The 19,514-nt window shown below is 37.4% G+C and overlaps 1 protein-coding gene across 1 annotated transcript in view; it reads left to right on the top strand.

Moving 5' to 3' along the window:
• LOC136874332 (cell adhesion molecule Dscam2) overlaps nt 1–19,514 on the top strand; it is a 1,095,748-nt gene that overhangs the window by 358,192 nt on the left and 718,042 nt on the right. The window lies entirely within an intron of this gene.

The following is a 19,514-nucleotide window of genomic DNA, read 5'->3' as shown; positions in this document are numbered from 1 at the left end:
AGATGGCCTTCTAAAAGGCGCTTAGTTTGAGTGTACGGAGTTGGTGTACGGAGTTGGTGTACCTCCGGTACTACTACTATTATTATTATTATTATTATTATTATTATTATTATTATTATTATTATTATTATTATTATTATTGTACTGGGAGGTACACCTCTACGCCGCACATTTAAATCTTGCGCCTAAAAGAACTCCTCTACAGGAGAAATACTGAACTTGAAACTAGACCTATTTAAACCTTTACTCAGAAGATGTCACTACCGTAATTTTGTTATTGTGAAGTTTCCCGTACTGTTTGAATTTCAACTTGTGTTTGTTTTCCGTTCATCAAGATGTTTGAACACTCTCTCATAGATGTCACGGCTAGAAAACTATAATCATGCACCCTGGTGTGAAGTGAAAGAACCTTTTTGAAGAAGTTTTGTATTCATAAGTTTTTTTTACTAAATTATGTTCATTCACTTTTGGGTTGGCAATATTGATCTTTCTTTCCGCCAGTTTTGAATTTAGCCAATCACGTATTTCTTTAATTAATTTTCAGCCTATCACAGGCTTCTTCTCCGATTTTGTGTGTAACTTTTATATCCACCAATAAAACCCTGTGGGTGTGTCTTGATTATTCATGAAAGTTCTCGAACTTTCCCCGAGGGTTTATAAACTGCGGATTTTCACGTCTCTTGGCCATTTGATCAACATCTAAGAGTGTGCTTCTCAAGCAAGAGGCGGGAGGCGCCTCTTTCATCAGGCAGCAGTTCTTCGGCAAGTTAATGGCCAGTTAATATCTTTATTTCTTGCTAGCTCCGCAGTTTAACCTGAGGGAAAGGTCCTAAACTTTAACCGTGTAACCTATGTACTTTTATCGTAAAATCTTTAACTGCTAATCGGGGATAGAGAGTGATGTACCCTCTCGAACTCTCCTTCATTTTGGTTTGAGGTGACTAAGTTTTGTAACTGGTTTTCTTCCGTTCCGTAATGTCTTAAATTTCTTTCTTATACGAGTTACCTCCATAGTTTGGGAATAGCCCCTGTTACATTATTATTATTATTATTATTATTATTATTATTATTATTATTATTATTATTATTATTATTATTATCACTTTCCTGAATTTATGCTGGTAAGTGGTCTCACTTCGAAAGATCACTATATTTCAAAGAGGTTTAAGAGGCAAATCAATGTGATTTATCATTGTTCAGGGCGGTTTTGTTAAATGAATACATGTCATTGGTGGACGGCTATTTGACACTAACCGCACGACAACACATTCGGTTAACTTCATTAGCTTGCATTTGGGGGATGGTGAGCCCGAATCCCACCGTCGGCAGCCCTGGTAGTTCGTGGTTTCCCATTTTACACAAGGTAAATTCTGGGGCTTTAATTTCATTGAGGGCACGGCCGAAACATTCCGAATCCTAGCACACGCCAATCCTCTTTTCGCCGAAAACCTTCGGTGTGTTAATAGGACGTTAAACCACTAGACACAAATGTCAAGAACACAGCCCAGATGTCAGGGCAATAATAGGTTAGAATGCAAAATCAACTTACCTCATAGAAACTGTCGTCTACCACCTCTTGCGTAATGTAGTGAAAGGAACATAAATCGTAGGGGTTCTGACAGGCCGGAACCCTAATATTTATGCAAATCTCATAGCAAAACAGTTGTCCGGGTAGAATACACCTTTTATTTGCTTTAGTAAGTTTGCATTATAACCCATTACAGTCTGCACATCCGGACTCTAGCAGTCACGAAGATAACCTCACGATAATAAATGTGCTAAGTTAAGCATGAAAATATGTAGACCGAGCAAGTGGCCGCGTAGATATCAGCTTGCATTCGGAAAATAATGAAATTTGCAATTATTTATGGACTGAAGGGAAACCACGCTGTAATAGCACACACAAGCAAATATATTACATGTACCTGTGTCGTAAGTTAATAAGAATACACAAAGGCTAAGTGTGGAAACCGTACCAAAGACAAGACAAGGTTAGGTTAAGTTAGGTTGATAACGAAATTTCCTTCCATTTGAACTGAACTGATCTTTATAGAGTAGGGAATGTTTCTTTCCTTTTCGGAGAAATTCTTGCAGATTTTCTTGCTTATTAGACATCCTAATTGAATTCTATACGGAAATATTGGACGAAATAAGACCGTAATTAATAAAGTGCTGTGTTCGTCATTTCACAAGAACTACGTTATTAAATACATTATTCGAAAATGTCACAATTCTACTTACCTGGTATGACCCAAACAGATTTAAAATCCCACAGAAAAAAAATATGCTTTAATTATACCCAGAAATTTAAGAGTGATCATGTTGAGAATACGTCAGTGGCAATACGTAATTCTCGCAAATCACGAAATAAACCATGACTTTACAGTGCCAACGTGCTAGATTAATAGTAACTGTAATACGTTGAATCATGAAGTAGGGTCCCTAAACTAGCAACACTAAATCGAACCCAACAGATAGAAAATAACTAAAAGTCATTACCTTCAGCATTAACACGGGAGAAAGAGTAAGGTTTATCCTTAATGTATAGGCTTACATGCCAGGGAATATAATACGGGTCTGTTATAGAGGAATAAGAGACATAATTTAGGAGTTCGGGAATAATATTACGAGTAAACTTTTCTTATCCTCTAGGAAAAGTCACGACCGAGCTCGATAGCTGCAGTCGCTTAAGTGCGGCCAGTATCCAGTAATCGGGAGATAGTGGGTTCGTACCCCACTGTCGGCAGCTCTGAAGATGGTTTTCCGTGGTTTCCCATTTTCACACCAGCAAAATGCTGAGACTGTACCTTAATTAAGGCCACGGCCGCTTCCTTACAATTCCTAGGCCTTTCCTGTCCCATCACCGCCATAAAATCTATCTGTGTCGGTGCTACGTAAAGCAACTAGAAGAAAAAAGGAAAATTCGTCCATGATGTAAATGAAGCTTCATTTACTTCAAAGCAGTTACTTATTGTAAATTGTTTTCTTTGATTCAGTTTCTCATAGTAACGCCTATTATGATCTTTTTTCTTTTATTCCTTCATCATTAACTTTTCTCGTTTCAACTCGTTCTTTTACACGTTTTTGCCGAATCCTAATCAAATCTTCCTTTTCCATTATTAAATTTGTTATTCTATTCTATACAACTGACCACGATGTATTCACAATGACAGCTAACCTCTAACAGAGCGCTCGAGTCAACACAGCGCCATATTATAACGGAGTATGCGTGTCACGTCACATATTTAGCACACATTTTGCCTTAATTTGAAGCGCTATTTCATGAAAACCACGTTTCAGGTTATTTTGTAACGGGTGACTTCGTCTTTTATCCATCAATGAAGAGATTAAACAGAATTGTAGGTTAAATACTCTTGGCGTTCTCCCCAACACTGAAAGCGTATTAAAAATGTTATTTCGATGTGCCCCTTCTCTAGGAACGTAACTTTACGTTAAAATAAAAACATTTCTTAATCTGATTTACAAAGAAATAGTTTGTATTTCTTTTCCAATATCGGAGATTTAATTTTCAGAGTTTCTGATTTCGTAGAATGTCCACAATTTTTACTTCATATCTATGAGCTTCAATTGTTTGTGGCGCACCTAATTGTTTAGCTTTGCAGTTGGTTAATTATCTAGGTATCTACATACATTTGTTATTCCATGACAATATTATTTTTATTGCCAGTCACCCTTCAAAAATACTGATCGAGTAAAGATTTCTTCCGATGAGAATAAACAGCAATGTACGTACAGTACGTCTTAAGAAGTCCAGTTGTCTTACGTTTGTTTCATAAATACAAAGGTCGATTCATAACCGTGTTACTCATTCCGAAAATTTTCCATGGTTTCATATTTTAACCCGTAGCCGTGTTGAAACACCGGATCCCGTGAGATTTCCGAAGTTAAGCAACACTGGGTGTGGTGAGGAGTTGGATGGGTTGCCACGTGCTGTTGGTTGGGAGTAAGGGAATGGAGGAGCGGAAAGGAACTGGCCATCCTACCGCACATGAACTCCAGCTCAGGAACACCTCAGCGGAGGTTCGGACATGCCTTCGGGCAGAATAACCCTTACCTTACCATATTTTGACACCAGACAAAGGCTGGGGCTGTACCTGAATTAAAGCCACGGCCGCATCCTTCCCACTCCTAGCACTTTCCCATCCCATTGTCGTCGTAAGACCTATCTGTGTTGGTGCGGCGTAAAGCAAATTGTATATTGTATATCAAGCTTGTAAAGAAAAGTGACTGTTGGTAAAAAATCCCGTTCATCGTACTAGTATGGAGCTGGATTACTCCCGGGTAAAAAAATAGCGATACTGTATCTTTAAATATACGCTTTACCTACATAATAAAACATTCATAGGCACTAAAAGGGAGAACATCATGGTAAATATCCCAAGTTATCAGGACTGCGTACGCTCCGTAAATGGATGCTATAAGAAAAGTTTGAATTCGAAACGATAAATAACTACCCTCAAAGGCAGTTTAAGAATGTCGCAGGTGTTGTAACAATTTTTCAAATCGTTTATATTGTATTTTATCTAAGGCAGCGAAAGTTTCAAGAGTAGGAGGTTAAAAACAGTGTACTGTGGGAGCTCCTCAACGATCTTTATTTATTACAGGTGAGCACATCCAGCTTTTAAAACTTACTAGCCATCTTAAAATATATCGATTAGATAATGTTGAAGAAAGTAAATCAAAAGTGTCTGGGAATTTCTAAGTGTAACCTGATCGAGTATGAGGTACACTCCCGTGATGCAGGTGCTATCATTGAAAAGTTTCTAAACCAGCAGGCCTAGCATCGATTCCCACTGTCGGCAGTCTTGAAGATGGTTTCCGTGGTTTCCCATTTTCACACCAGGCAAATGCTGTGATTGTACCTTAATAAGGGCACGGTAGATTCGTTCCCACTCCTACGCCTTTCCTATGCCATCGTCGCCATACGAGCTATCTGTGTCGGTGCGACGTAAAGCCAATTGTGGATTTTGGATATTATCTCACAGGCAATGCAGCAATGTTACCAAAGATACTGGGTGATTCCATTCCTAGCTTAATTAATTATGACTTTGAATTATAATTATAATTATAATAATGTTACTGGCTTTACGTTTCACTAACTACTTTTACGGTTTTCGGAGACGCCGAGGTGCCGGAATTTATACCCACAGGAGTTCTTTTACGTGCAGGAAAATCTACCGACACGAGGATTACGCATTGCCTTCGTACTGTGGCAGCTCTTCAAGTACCACCGGACTGAGCCAGGATCGAATCTGCCAAGTTGGGGTCAGGTCAGCGACTCAACCGTCTGTACCACTCAGCCCAGTTGACTTTGAATTTGAACATTCCTTGACCTAGTATTGGTCTTATGAGCGACCTAAGTTCTATAACATTGCCTTGGTACAGTTACGTACGGTGTCATTCGAATGTACAGTAAGTGTCACTTGATGCCTCATGATTCGATCCTGAAGTCATGATTTTAGAGGTCAAACGCAAGAACAACAAAAAGTGTAATATATACGCTGACATCCAACAAGTTATTTAACAACCGAGAAATTCGACTATGTAATAATAAGGAATAACTACAGTATAAATGGAGAGATCTTGCAGAGGTGTAATTTAGTAAATGATCTGGGTGTTATGCTTGATTCAAAACTTTCATTCAACAGTCATATTCACAAAATTACAAATGATGGATTTAGACAATTAGGGTTTATTATTAGAAGTACTCGGGAACTTAGGGATGGATATACTTTTATAATCTTATTCAGTCATCTTGTTAGAAGTAAACTTGATTATACATGTGTAGTGTGGGCTCCTCAGTACACGTGTACAATTAACGAAATAGAAAAAATACAAAACAAATTTTTGCGATATTTATATTTTTAAAAATATAACCGATCATCATATCATCAAAGAGTTTCTTATAGAACTCTATTAAATGAATTTGGTTTAATGCAGCTCAGTACACGTAGAATATTAGCTCAACAGATATTTCTTTACAAGACAGTTAATGGAATATTAGATAAGCAAGAGTTTCTTAAAAGAATCAACTTCAATACCAAGAGCGTAACTCTTCGTTTGAGACAAACATTTTACTGCCCCTTCTCAAGCACCTCACATCATAAAAATTCACCTGTTGTAAAAATGTGTGAAGTATATAACAAAATATCTTCAGACAGCAGACAAATAGATTTTGCTTTATCACTTCCTTTATTTTCAAAAAAATGTTAAAACAATATTTACATTATAATGAATAATTTATTGGAGAAAATTCAGCACTGAAATATGATGTATGTAATGCCGCTATTATTTTTCAAATGTATATGTGTTCGTGTATTTTCTGTTCTTATGAATATTTTTCTTTTTTCTCTGCTAATTTGTTTTATCTTCCTTAAATTTAATACTTTATATGTTTGTATGTTTTATTGAAAATGTGTTTAAATTATTCTTAATTTAGTCAAGGCAATTTTGGTTTTTTAATTGTTATATATTATTTTGTACATATAGGTACCATTTATATATTGAATGTATTTTGTACCATCCATTGTAATTGGGGATGTACCCTGTTATGGATGTATTAATAAATAAATAAATAAATGTAAGGTGTTGGTAATAAATTCCATTTATCATACTGGATAACTCTCTGATGAGAAAATAGCGATTCCGTATCTTTAAATAGAGGATTTACTTACGGAATAAAACATTCATAGCCACTAAAACTTGGAACATCATGGTATATATAAGTTAACAGGATCGTGTAGATTACATAAATACATGCTATAAGAAATGTTTGAGTTCGAAACGATAAATAACTGGAATTGGTGGGTGTGGAACTCACCATCGGCAGCCGTGAAGATGGTTTTTCCGTGATTTCCCATTTTCACGCATGCAAATGCATGTGATGTACCTTAATTAAGGCCACAGCCACTCACTTCCCTGTGCTAGTACTTTTCCATACGTCGCAGAAACACGTCAGTGTGTTAGTACGTCGTGAAACCACTAGAAAAAATATCGGAACTAATGCAGCCTGAAACATGATGGTTATGTACAATTTAATTAGGACCATATACTACGCATTCAAATTAAAGGTTATATTGAGCTTTATTGTCAATCCTCTATTAATTAATTTGAGAAATAATTGGTTCCCCTGAGTGTAGCTAGGAACGAGACTCAGGCCGTTGCCACAGGCAACAAATCCTCGCTCGTTCCAAAGAGTGCCTGCACTCGCGCAGCTGAAAATCGTTTCTTTCGGCTTACTCTGTAACAATCAATAATTCCGTTATAAGCTTGATATATTGTCAAGTACACTCCCCTTAATTTCAAAAATTAATAAAATACTATCGATAGATGAAGCAACTCTTATGTGAGACCTGGTGTCGGTAAGAACACGAATTCCATATGTATAACCATATTTATACAACTTTACTAACTGACCAACAACTTCAGAAATACAACACTACATTACACCAAAAGCCACTACAAAAGGTACGAAATCACAAATATTTGGGAATAACACTACAGACAACGGCGGCGTCCTTTGGCATACATATTCAAGAAAGAACGGCAGCAGCAATCAGAGCCTCATACAGCATCCAAAACATTTCAAACCTATCAATCAGCACGGCGATGAGACTTTTCAAGACGACAGTAGCGCCAGTGATAACATATGGAATTGATATCGTGTGGGAAGTGCTGAAGATCGGAGACCTGATGAGAATAGAAAGAATAAAAGCAATGTTCATGAAGAGGATTACCCGAGTCGGAAAGACAGCGCCATCCCGGATGGTATACGAAATGATGCGGGAGACGTATTTGATAGAAGACATACGATCACAATTCTACCTACAATCAACGGAAGCAAGCAGGGCACTAGTAAACATCAGAGAAAGGAAGAAAAGTGAAATCGACCTCGACTTCTACGCCTCACCAGCGATGACGGACGATAGATGGACTAGAGAGTGCAACACACAGCGCCACGTGATAACACGACTCTCCATACATAGGTTTTACCACAAAATATGCGTAAACCAGAAGTTCCGTGAGCCAGACGAAGATTGTAAGTGCACTTTGTGTGGGCAGAAGTGTAGTAGATACCACATCATAACTTGCACGAAAAGAACCAGGATAATAACAGACTATAGCAAAGACTGAAATGTGAAATGTATTTAATGCTCGAACTTGAGTGTACATTTCTCTATTAAATAATAATTTTTCATGACTATTTTCACCTCAGGATGACAAATTTGTGACTTATTCAGTATTTATTTATAATACTGAGACCATAAAAATAACTCCAGAAACGTATTGTCCATACTTTGAACTTAGTCAGGAGAGTGGGTATTGCTAGGCCAACCACTTACTTCAAGTATAATAAGAACATTTCAGGTAGCTACGTAATCGTAAAATAAATTAATAAAAAATTAAGTAGAAATTATAAAGGGTTTCATGAGTTAAATCAGGGTTTCCCAAACTTTTCACCTCTGAGGCCTCCTGCTCAGCATGCATGTCCAAAGACCCCTTAGCCACAGAACATAATACAGTACTGAATTTAGTAAACAAAACACAGAATTTGATAATGATACCATGTTTGATTTTATTCATATAATTTTCTTTGAAAGTTTCGTTTAACTTCATTTACATATACTTTATGCATACACAGAAATTGTAAAAGAGTGACACTTGGCTAATAATTACATTAGTCTGGAACTTACTAAAAATCACTTGTTGCCTATTGTAATTGAAAGAATTAATATTAACTCATTTATTAAATGAATCAATAGCATAATAAATGGCACGGATTGTGCTGTTCTCCGAAGACCAATCGTTTTACTAGCGTAGTCACTCGAACAGAAGTTCAGCATCTATGTTAGCTCTGTTTGTGTACGTCGTTTTCATTTGTGTGAGAGCAGAAAAGGTACACTCACTCGGGTATGTTGTCTTGAAAGACATTAAACACAGTATTTCCTTTCTACAAATTGTTGGGAATAGGGGAAGTCATGAACACAAAAGTCGAACAGAGACGTGGAGTTGTGATACATTCATGGAACATCCACACACCTACAATTACATTCTTTCCAGTAGTTCTTCATTATTTCACTGTGTTTTTTCCTCCTCTCTTCTGTCCAGATGATATTCCGTTCATTCTTTTCTTTCCCTCTGGGAACCCTTGAAATTTTGTATCAATCTCCTAAAATTTGTTCTGTCCTGAATTATTATTATTCTTATTATTAATTTTAGCAAATTATCCCAATATTGGAAGACGTTAGCAAATAATTCATTTTTTCTGTGAGTTTTTCATGCTTTCCAATAGGTTTTCATTCATTCCGAGAAGGCTTTTTTACGTTCTGCAGGCCACTTTGGTCTGTACTGTCTTTGTTGTGGTTGCTCTGATGTAACTTCCCAGTTGTTTATTTTGTGTCTAAATATGTATCTTTCTAGAATGTCTGTTGAACTTGTGTTTGCGTTTTTGAGGTCCTTTCGAAGTTCGTTAAGCCGGGGTGTTGAGTTCTCAAACGAGGTTACATAATCTATTATCCTTTTTATCAATCAATTTTCTGGTAATCTAGTCAAATGACCGAAGAATTTCATTCGTCTTTCCCTAATGTCAGTTTCGATGTTTGAGAACTTTTCTGTTGTTTTGATTGATTGTAACCTGTAACCTTCTTGGATGTATCTTGCTCCTAAGATTTTCCTAATAATCCTCCTCTCCTCTTTTTTTGATTTCTGCAAGTTCTTGCTTTCTGCTGAGTGACAATGTTTCACTTGCGTAAAGGACTGTTGGTTTCATGACTGTGTTATAATGCCGATTTTTTGTATGATATGACATGGTTCTTTTGTTGTAGATGATTTAGACTAACCTAGTGCTCTTTTAATTTTTTGGAGACGAGTTTGTTGTAAGATCTTTTCAAATCCTGTTTGCTCGATCAATTCTCCGAGGTGTTCAAAGTAAAGTATTTTGTTCTCAGGCTCTTGATATATATCATTGAACATAAGAATTTAGTTTTCTCGAATCATATCAGTAGTCCCACCTTTTCTGCTCTTTCTTTATCACGAGCTGTTTAACTGGACTCACCTCATCTTTTGTTAGTATCGCCAGATCATCTTCAAAAGCGAGGTATGGTATGTCGAGGTTATATCTGGGAAAGCCCAGTCGGACTGGCTTCCAAAACTCACAATTCTTGTTTTCTTTATTCCATTCTTTCACAATCTTATAGGACGACGTTGACCAGAATATGAGAGAGTCCATCACCTTATCTCACGCCTGTTTGAATGTTGAAGGGTTCTGAGATTTCCCCAATAAATTTCACTTTAGATTTCGTGCCTGTCAGTGTTTGTTTTATAAGTTCTCGAGTGTTGGAATCTAGTCCCCTCTCTTCTAGAATTTGGAACAGTTAGGGTCTGTCGATTGAATCGTAAGCCTTTTTGAAATCTACAAATGTGCATACGAGGGATTTTTGCTTGAGAGCTCGCATTTTGAGTATGGTTTTGAGGATAAAAATGTTTTCGGGGCATGACCTACTTGGTCTGGATCCTGCTTGATATTCAGCTAATTTACGTTCGAATTACCTTTGTGTTCTTTGCAAGAGACATGCTGATAAAATTTTGTAGGTGACATATGTATTATTATTATTATTATTATTATTATTATTATTATTATTATTATTATTATTATTATTATTATTATTATTATTATTAGCAGCAGCAGCAGCAGCAGTAGTAGTTATTTTCCTGTTGAGGGCTCTGTAACTTGCATGAGAAGAAATGTTACATTTTCGTTTCCACATTTCATACAATATTTATGAATAGAAGACTGTATTCCCTTAGAGAACCCCTGCCTGTAGGAAAAAGAATAAGGAAAGAACAATGTCGTGCACTTCATTTCGAACCTCGGTCCTCAATTCCTCCGCCCTACGAAAAGGATTCCGAATGCACCTCTGATTCAATCCAAGACAGATGTCCCGTGGTACGAGACAAGGAAGCACCCTCTCTGTATAAGAAGGAGATTAACTGTCGCACGTAGCGACAATGTTAGCATGTAGAGCCTGTCACTGAAGAATCACTTCGCGAGAGTTATCGGCTGACGCGCTCCAACTGACAGCCATTGGCACATCCATTATCCCCACCGCAGCGAAACAAGACGAGTCTGTCTTGTAAATATCTTGTAGGATTTGCTTCTCCTCTCTCGCACAGGCTCTAGAACCTCAACTCATTACAGCCTTAGTTCCTAGCTAGTACCTAGAGTATAGCTTTCTATCGAGATAGACATTGTAAGTTTACTCCAGCCCCCATGACTGAATGATCTTACAGTAGGGTCAGAGGGTCGTAGGTTCGAGTTCCAACCACGCCGGCCACTGCCTTTGCTACTGTGAGTTTGTGTTTGTCTTAAAACAATAAAACCTATCCTCAGCGGAAACCCAAGGGACCGGAATTTTTTGCAATCTATGCAAGACTCCAGTTCATAAAAGTGGTTAAAAATAAAACAAAAACCGTAAGTTGATATTTATCCGAATAATAATTAATAGCCATTTCCCCACTGTTGGGTGCCAATTTGAAATAACTTAAATAACTTAATAAAATAATTAATCGAAATGTCCGTAATATGGGAGGCAGAGTTCGCCTAAATGGATCCCCCGTATTCTAATAGAGCATGATAGTTCTCTCTCTCAGGGCGTGTACATAAAGCTGCATAGTGGTATATGTGCTTCAGGCCTTGCCTAACCTCCTGAACACCACTAAATAAATAGGAACTGCACCTAGGTTCATCAATAACTCCACTGATTCTAAAATAACTGACTATATTCTGAATAATACCCGTGCATGAGCACCTCATCAACACACCAAAATATACATACAATACACTCACAAATAACTTCTGGAAGACTCCATATTTACACTATTATCTAACAACAACAACAACAATAAAAGCAGTCGGAAATCAAAAGCGGGAACCAAGCTACCATATGTAGTTATCCCAATGAGCTCTAATTACAATATATATATATGGATAAATAACCTTCACTCTCTCTATGTATCAACACAACTTGCAGATTATATCACATTGAAACTATACTTTTATAATTCAGTGTTCACTAACACTTAGTTTAAAGGTACCTTCACTTGAGAAACACACGCTTGTTGTTCCAAACCATAAACTATGGAAAGTCTGAGATACAGTACACCATAGCTTTCACCAACGTATAAGACACTAAGCCACCACAAGTGATATAATACCAAGTGCCTAAGCATTCCTCAGTTTGTAGTCCAGTACCACGCTTCACATTCCACCATAAGTTTCCAGTCAACCACGTTCCAAGAAAGTTTTGAGTCTACCCCTCACTGTTTTCTAACATGTCTATATAGATCTCAGCTTCCTCCTACTCTATCATGGTACGTCTAGATTGGTCCTCAATGCGGTCTAATCACGAGTAGAAGACCCTCTTGCGATTCCAAGACCACGTCTCGAACTTCTTCCGGGTCCCAAGACAAGAACAACAAGGTCACGTCATCGGACTCTGGGCTGTTCCACATGACTCACAGAAACTTTCCGAATTGTAATTAGAACTGTTTTCCCATCCATTTGTACAAAACAAAATACTCATATCACATATGGAGACCTTCCAGTTTAAAATATTACCAATAAATATACAAATAAAACAATAAGAAGAAGAAGAATGACAATAATACCTCCTATTTGTGAATACAGTGCGAGGGTGTGATAAATTGAACACTTGGTGGTTCATAAAGGATACCTACCTTCCTTACCTATCAGCAATTAGCATGAGATCTGTCTCTTGGGTCGTTACGGGCTCTTTGTCACTTGCTGAGGTAAGGTGGGGTTTCATATTTGACTCTAGCTACTCGAATGAACGGTCTATTGAAGAAATATTTTGTGTTTATTAAAGAAACAACGAGGAAAAGTTTTGAAATCAATATATAATTTGGACTCATCTTGTCCAATTAACACCACAATAATTACAACACAGAGGAGCAGTATACTGGTTTGAGCCTTTGACTTAATTTCCTGATGGGCATCTTTACTAGAAACCATTGTCATACATTATGAATGAAGAAAAGAAAGTCTGGAAATCTTCAAATTCTGCTTCCATGTGAGACTGCATGTACCATCATAATGATACGTGATGGTCCAGCCCTCATAACACGAACTCTGGACTCTGGGTATAATTAAGGCACTCCAATCGGTGTGTGCCACGCAGTGCTTGTACGGCATGGACCCTTAATTGAATCATGGGACCTGCGACTATGTCATGGACCGGCATGCAAACTTATAATTTACTTTAAAGTCATTGTTTGATGATGACCACAAGGAAAATGATGCTATAGTGGCATATGGCCTTAATCTAAGTCACTGAAGTTGATGACCACATGACCATCCAAGTTTCTAAGCTGAAGGCTAAACACAATTAAGTTACATCGGTTGATGACCGAAGTTTCCACTTTACTAATCCCAGCACATTTAATGCTCAATCAATCAAAGTCAAATAATACAACAACAACAACGCTCACAATACTTTGTGGCAGTAAAATCCATTACCTTCGGGCACGTCCCCTTAAACGTTACATTAATATTTGAACTTACCCAGAAAATAAACTAAGATTTCCAGAATGTGCCTTCAAGTTATTTATTAAATTATTAAACGTAATGGAAACCGTATTTGTGAAATAACTTAAAACCAAGTGATTCTTAATTAACAAGAAATTCTATCTCCGTGGACGAATGATTTCTTTCACAAGACCCTACTCAAATTCTGACGTAATTAATTTTAATTCCTATATAATGTTTGTCATCGTTTGTTATCGTGCAGCTGGAAGAAGATTTACATCATTTATTTCCAGTATTATACCTTGTTTCATGGCATCAAACTTTAAGTTTAATCTAATACTAGCAATTATTAATACTTGGATAACCCTAATTATTAAATACAAAAAAATCTGCATCAGTAACTCGCCGTAAAATGTAAGCTAATTACTGTGTCACATCCCATCATGACATTTCCATAAAGCTTTGTGCACCCCTCAAAATAAATCTATCACTACTACCATCACTCTATTTTGGACACACTGAAATTGGCTGACTTCCCTCATTATAGTCTAACTTCGTGGTTTAAAGTACGCATTCAGATCTCGGTTAAACAAATTACTATTATCTAATAACTTACACGTTACTCCCGGATGAAAATTTCACCTAGTTCTCGCACATTACGATCTCCATTCTAAAGAATACAATCCCATTTTTAACACGTAACAGGCAGCACAAATACCGCTATCTCCGAACGGCGAACCCTCGATCAGCTGTCGGCATCGGCCACAAACGACCCTCCTTGTCACCTTTGATATAAAATACCTGTCCTCTGTTCACGCTTAACTGGTCTCACAAGAGTGAAATCTTCGACTTCGCAAATAACATTATAAATACGATATTCCTGACCCAAACAGATATGCGCATAGATTTTACTTTTAAGATGTCATTCAATAATTATAAAAGTCGCAAATTAACACTTACGTGGATTCTCTCACACTTTTCCATCTCAAACATTATACAAATACCTTCCTCGGGCTCACACGGAAATCCCGGCATCATTACAGGCTTCCAGTCACCTGATTTACAAATCCTTCCACAATTCATACGACAAATCTAACCCCTTGCCTCGAACTCGACAAATCTCACTGCCAAAATAATGGAATAATAATCATTAGAATCCACGACGCATAATTATGCACAAATAATTTAATAATGAACAACTTCACATAACATGATCTCGTATTTTAACAACTGGATTTTCACAAAACTGCCTGACAAATTTTACTGTTATTTATTGTCATTCAGAGACAGTTTAAACGGACATAAAATACCATTGCCCTTCATGACAGATATTCACCGATCTGCATTACTCAACACGACAGCCCGCTTGCACCCGATTGAAACTGGGTAACCACGGATATCTTGCACCACCTCCATCAATTCAAACAGAAAAATTTTACGTCAGATAAAATCATCTTAACCTGACACCACAAAATACAGGCAATAACTTTACGGAAATGACGATCTACTTTGGACGTGATATCACACATTAATGTCCATTTACAACATATTACACGGCACTCGTAATAATTTATAAAATTTATCCAAGCAGAAAAATAAAACAAATGACCTTTCGTCATATTTCTGAAATTCACGATGCAAATGGGTGACCAAACTGCGTCATAAATATCCATTACAAATACATATAAGTTTGATATCATAAAACAAGGTATAATAGGCGGTGAGATGGCATTCCACCTACCTTAACTGCACGTTAGCTTCCATTTCTGGCTCACCAGCAACTCTCTGTCATTTATTTAGCCACTTCAATATTTCTGGCTTCACATTTGGTTTTATTTATGTTTCTTTCCTGGAAAAAAAGCATAAAAAAAGAAATGTCCTTCACTCTGTGTCTTCGCAGATCGAACTCGAATGATTGGATTTGTTGCCCGCACATGAAATACTTTTCTTTACAACACAAGATATTATAATTTCACGAATACTACTTCGGTATTTTGACCGTCTTTACCTCGGCCAAAAATCTATCTTATCTGGACTTGGTCTATTTCTCGACGATCGTTTAACTCAACAGTATAACCCTCTCTCGCGAGCTTCAATAATACAATGCAGGGTGATTTCAAGATGGTGTCCCTTTTTATTTATAGATTCTGTTCCCCCTCTTAGGCATTTTTTCTTGCCGCCAAGAAAATTTGCATACTTTTTCCGACTTTGTGGAAATGTATTTAAAACCGTTTTTCCTGTAACCAAGTACTTGCTAACTTGCTAGTGACATTGTTCATGATCATTTAAAATCATCTCGTACCAAATTAACTGGTTAATTGACCTCATTTGATAGGCACTATATTCTGACGACTTGGCGTGGGTAAAATAGACACGCGCGTCCTTCATGAAATATCCACGGAAATGGCTTAGCAATCTCAAATCTGTCTTACTAAAGACCAATTGTCTTACAGATAATTACAGGACACTCATTATACTACGTTCACTGCTAATTCCTTTATTTAAATATACTTATTTAGCCAAAACTTTCTTCTGTATCCATCCACCATCGACACGTGCGGATACGTCTCATCTCATAGCGTGGGAAACGAAGCAGCCATCTTCTTGCCTCGTGTCGCCTCTGCGATATAACTATATTTTCGAGCTTTTCATTACGATTGACATGGGGCCTCATGTGGCAACTTTAAAGACTCAAAATTCTTGAGACACAAAGGTCATGGGTTCAATATGTACTATCACAAAGTACTGTATGTACCTTCGTTAGATAAAAAAAGCAGTAGATTTATATGATTTTCTGCGACAGTAGATACAATTACGACACAAATCTCAATTTGTATACACTAGTTCATTAGCACTAACACCAATTAGTTCTTGCCAGTAGCGGTGATTAGGAGGACGAGAGGGTCAGTTGCCCCGCCCACACATACACACACACTTTGTGAATGAAACATTACATTTTTCATTTCAGCAGGCTGAAACTAGGAATTATAGGAATTTTTATAAAGCAATTTGTACAAGCCCTGTTGTCTTATCACCTAATTTTTACTTTATTTCCTTTCATTTCATTAACAAAATTATTTTCTGAAATACGCACAAAATAACGTTCGTCGCCGCTGAGCGATTTTTATAGCGCCACGGCAAGAATTGGAGCCCTTGCATATGCTGTGAGGAAGAGTAGCAGTGGTATACTTTTGCCAAGGTCATGGATATTGAGGTACGATTCACCCGCATGCCGAGCGCATTCCCCAATCTGGCATTCTCTGTAGTGTTTGTTAGTTTATTAGCGTGTAGTCAAATACTAAATTATTAATTGTATGATCACGCCGTACTTCTGTTTAATTGTAATACGTGGGTAATTGTTCCTGTGGTGAAAATTTTACTGTACAGTATTGAATCAACATCTCAAGAAACGATTATTACCGCACTTAAGTGGGTACACTGTCAACCTCTTCATCTCTGACGATATTCGCTCAGAGAGCATCAAACAACTTACCATATTGTAGTTTCTTTTTCAGTTTTGATGTATATATACCGCCCCCACCCCCATCCACTGCCCGATATATCCCACAATCCCCGGTATCTTTTGTTGTCTGGATATCCCATTCGCCGCACAGGTTCTTGCTTAGAACTTCTACACAGCGCACAATGGCACAGTACATATACTTATTTAATACGCATTACATGTTTTACAGAAATAACACCTATAGTAATACTGTGCAGTACTGTCGTTCGCTCGTGAAAAAGGCTGAATTTCCTTTACGACTGATAGGGATGAAGGAGCCCCTTAGTTTTTGTCTCGAATTTCGGTCTCTCCGCATTCCTACAGTAAAGGATGAACAAACCATATGGAGTACCCCTGCCATGGCCTGAAGATAGAGTTGCCACCTTATAAGCAGAGGGTTTGAGTTCATTTCCTGGTCGAATGCTATCTAGATATTTCACCAACATAGATCCATTAGGAATACACATAAACTGGAAAAGGTTAGGAAGGAAATTTACATACCTTTTTCCGTTACAATAGCAAAATTTCCTTCCGTTTCCGCGTTAGACAGATTCACCTAAATACAGGTGAACTTACATGAATATTAAACCACAATTCACGGGAACGCAAAAATATTCCGAAATGGACATTTTTCCGGTTCATAAAGGTTCCACTAATGGCAGGTTTTACTCTAATCACATACACCCCTCCACATAGGGTGAACGTCAAGAAGAGCAAGTGGATCAAGACTACATACAATGAAAGACAGCGGTGGTGGTAATGGTAGTGATATTTATTAATTTAAGGGAAAGTGCAACCAGCCAACCAACCCTCTAGACACTAATCACTAGGAAAAGTGTTTTAGGCATGAATATGTTACAATGCGAACATATTTGAACAAGGCGCAAGTATCTTCTATATCGCTCTACAGTTATGTCGGTGAGTTACATTAATTTTAGGGGTTCTGGCAGTCCAGATCGCTAATATTTATGCAAATCTCACTGCAGAACCATTGTGCGGGTAGAATAACTTGCGCCTTTGCTAAATACCTCTTCGTGCCTAAAAGTCCTTCCCTAATGATCGCAGGAAAAATAGAAAGGTTACCGACCCTTTAAAAATGAGGATATTGATTAAATAAATGAAAGCGTCATAAAGAGTGTAAAAATGAAAGTCTTCTCAGGCTTCGAAGAAATTGATCCAGGGAAGTCAGATAGGAAAATGAGAAGGTAGGTGGAAGTAAGTGAACGGAATTTCAAAATCAGGTAGAGACCCGGCAATCGTCCATCTATTCTCCCAGCTGAGAATCTGTTCTAGTCGTCTCTTACCGACTACCACGCGTAACTAATAAAATATTCTTTCTGTTACATTGTATAACTAGCAAATGTACCCGTGCTTCGCTACGGTTTTCTACATTGTATATGGATTTCTCCGAAAATTATTGTAAAGGCAGTGAGTAACATTATGTTAAAATGCATTTATAAACGGACTTCACCTTCAGACGCCTCGTTCAGTGTTCTACATGGTTAGCCCTATGACATTTTCTCGTATCTATTATATTTATGGGTTAGATTCAGTTAGTCATTGAATGGGATGAACTTTGGTACAGTTTTCACATACTACTTTATTTTTTTATATGCATGTGACACAGGAATCATAAAATTTGGTGAACATAAGCATGGCCTCTGGTCATGCCAATGTGCGTGCCCAATGTCATGATTGCATCTTACCTATAAGTATGCCAAACGACAATATATAGTGTAAAAATTACAAAATTAACTTGAACTCGAGAAATACAGTTCTATTTAACGTCTAATTGATAGAGATACGACAAAAAGTTATAGGCCGAAAGTTGTAGATCTCTCCAAATTGAAACGCGATTGTGCTTTCTCTTTTGTGATACGACTTATCGTTTAGCCACCAAATATTCCGAAACGAAGGTCTGCACCGTCATTAAAATTGCATCCATATTCCGATATTTTCCGGGTCCAAGAGTTATACATTTTAATAGCTTGGAATACTTCCTCAAAGAAACGGGATTGGCCCTCGCATATATACGGAGTAATTAAGGAAGAAAGTAATACAGTTGAGAACGTTGGAATTAATAGAAAACAGAATTATAACTGAGGACAGCCGGATAGGACAAATATTTAAATACCAAGTGGATGTATTGGAAAATCAAATGTCCCTCATAAACTATGATGGTATGAGTTACGGATATAAAAAAGCGGTAACAGAGGAGAAATTTAGGTGCAGGGATTCTTAGATAAACAGACAAGAAGATGACTAATGGTGTTATTACTTAAGCTATTCGAGGACGGTTATAACCTCCAACGATATTCCGCCAGTATCCCGCAGAATGGCCGACTGACGTCTCTCTTGCTTTCTACCCAAGGAACAACCACAAATTTACAGGAATGATGACGAAAATGGCAATAAGTTACTTCCCTGCTGGCGGGCAGTCAGAGACGT

Source organism: Anabrus simplex, chromosome 5 (assembly GCF_040414725.1).
Source record: "Anabrus simplex isolate iqAnaSimp1 chromosome 5, ASM4041472v1, whole genome shotgun sequence".
NCBI lineage: Eukaryota > Metazoa > Arthropoda > Insecta > Orthoptera > Tettigoniidae > Anabrus > Anabrus simplex.
This window is presented reverse-complemented; position numbering and strand designations above follow the sequence as displayed.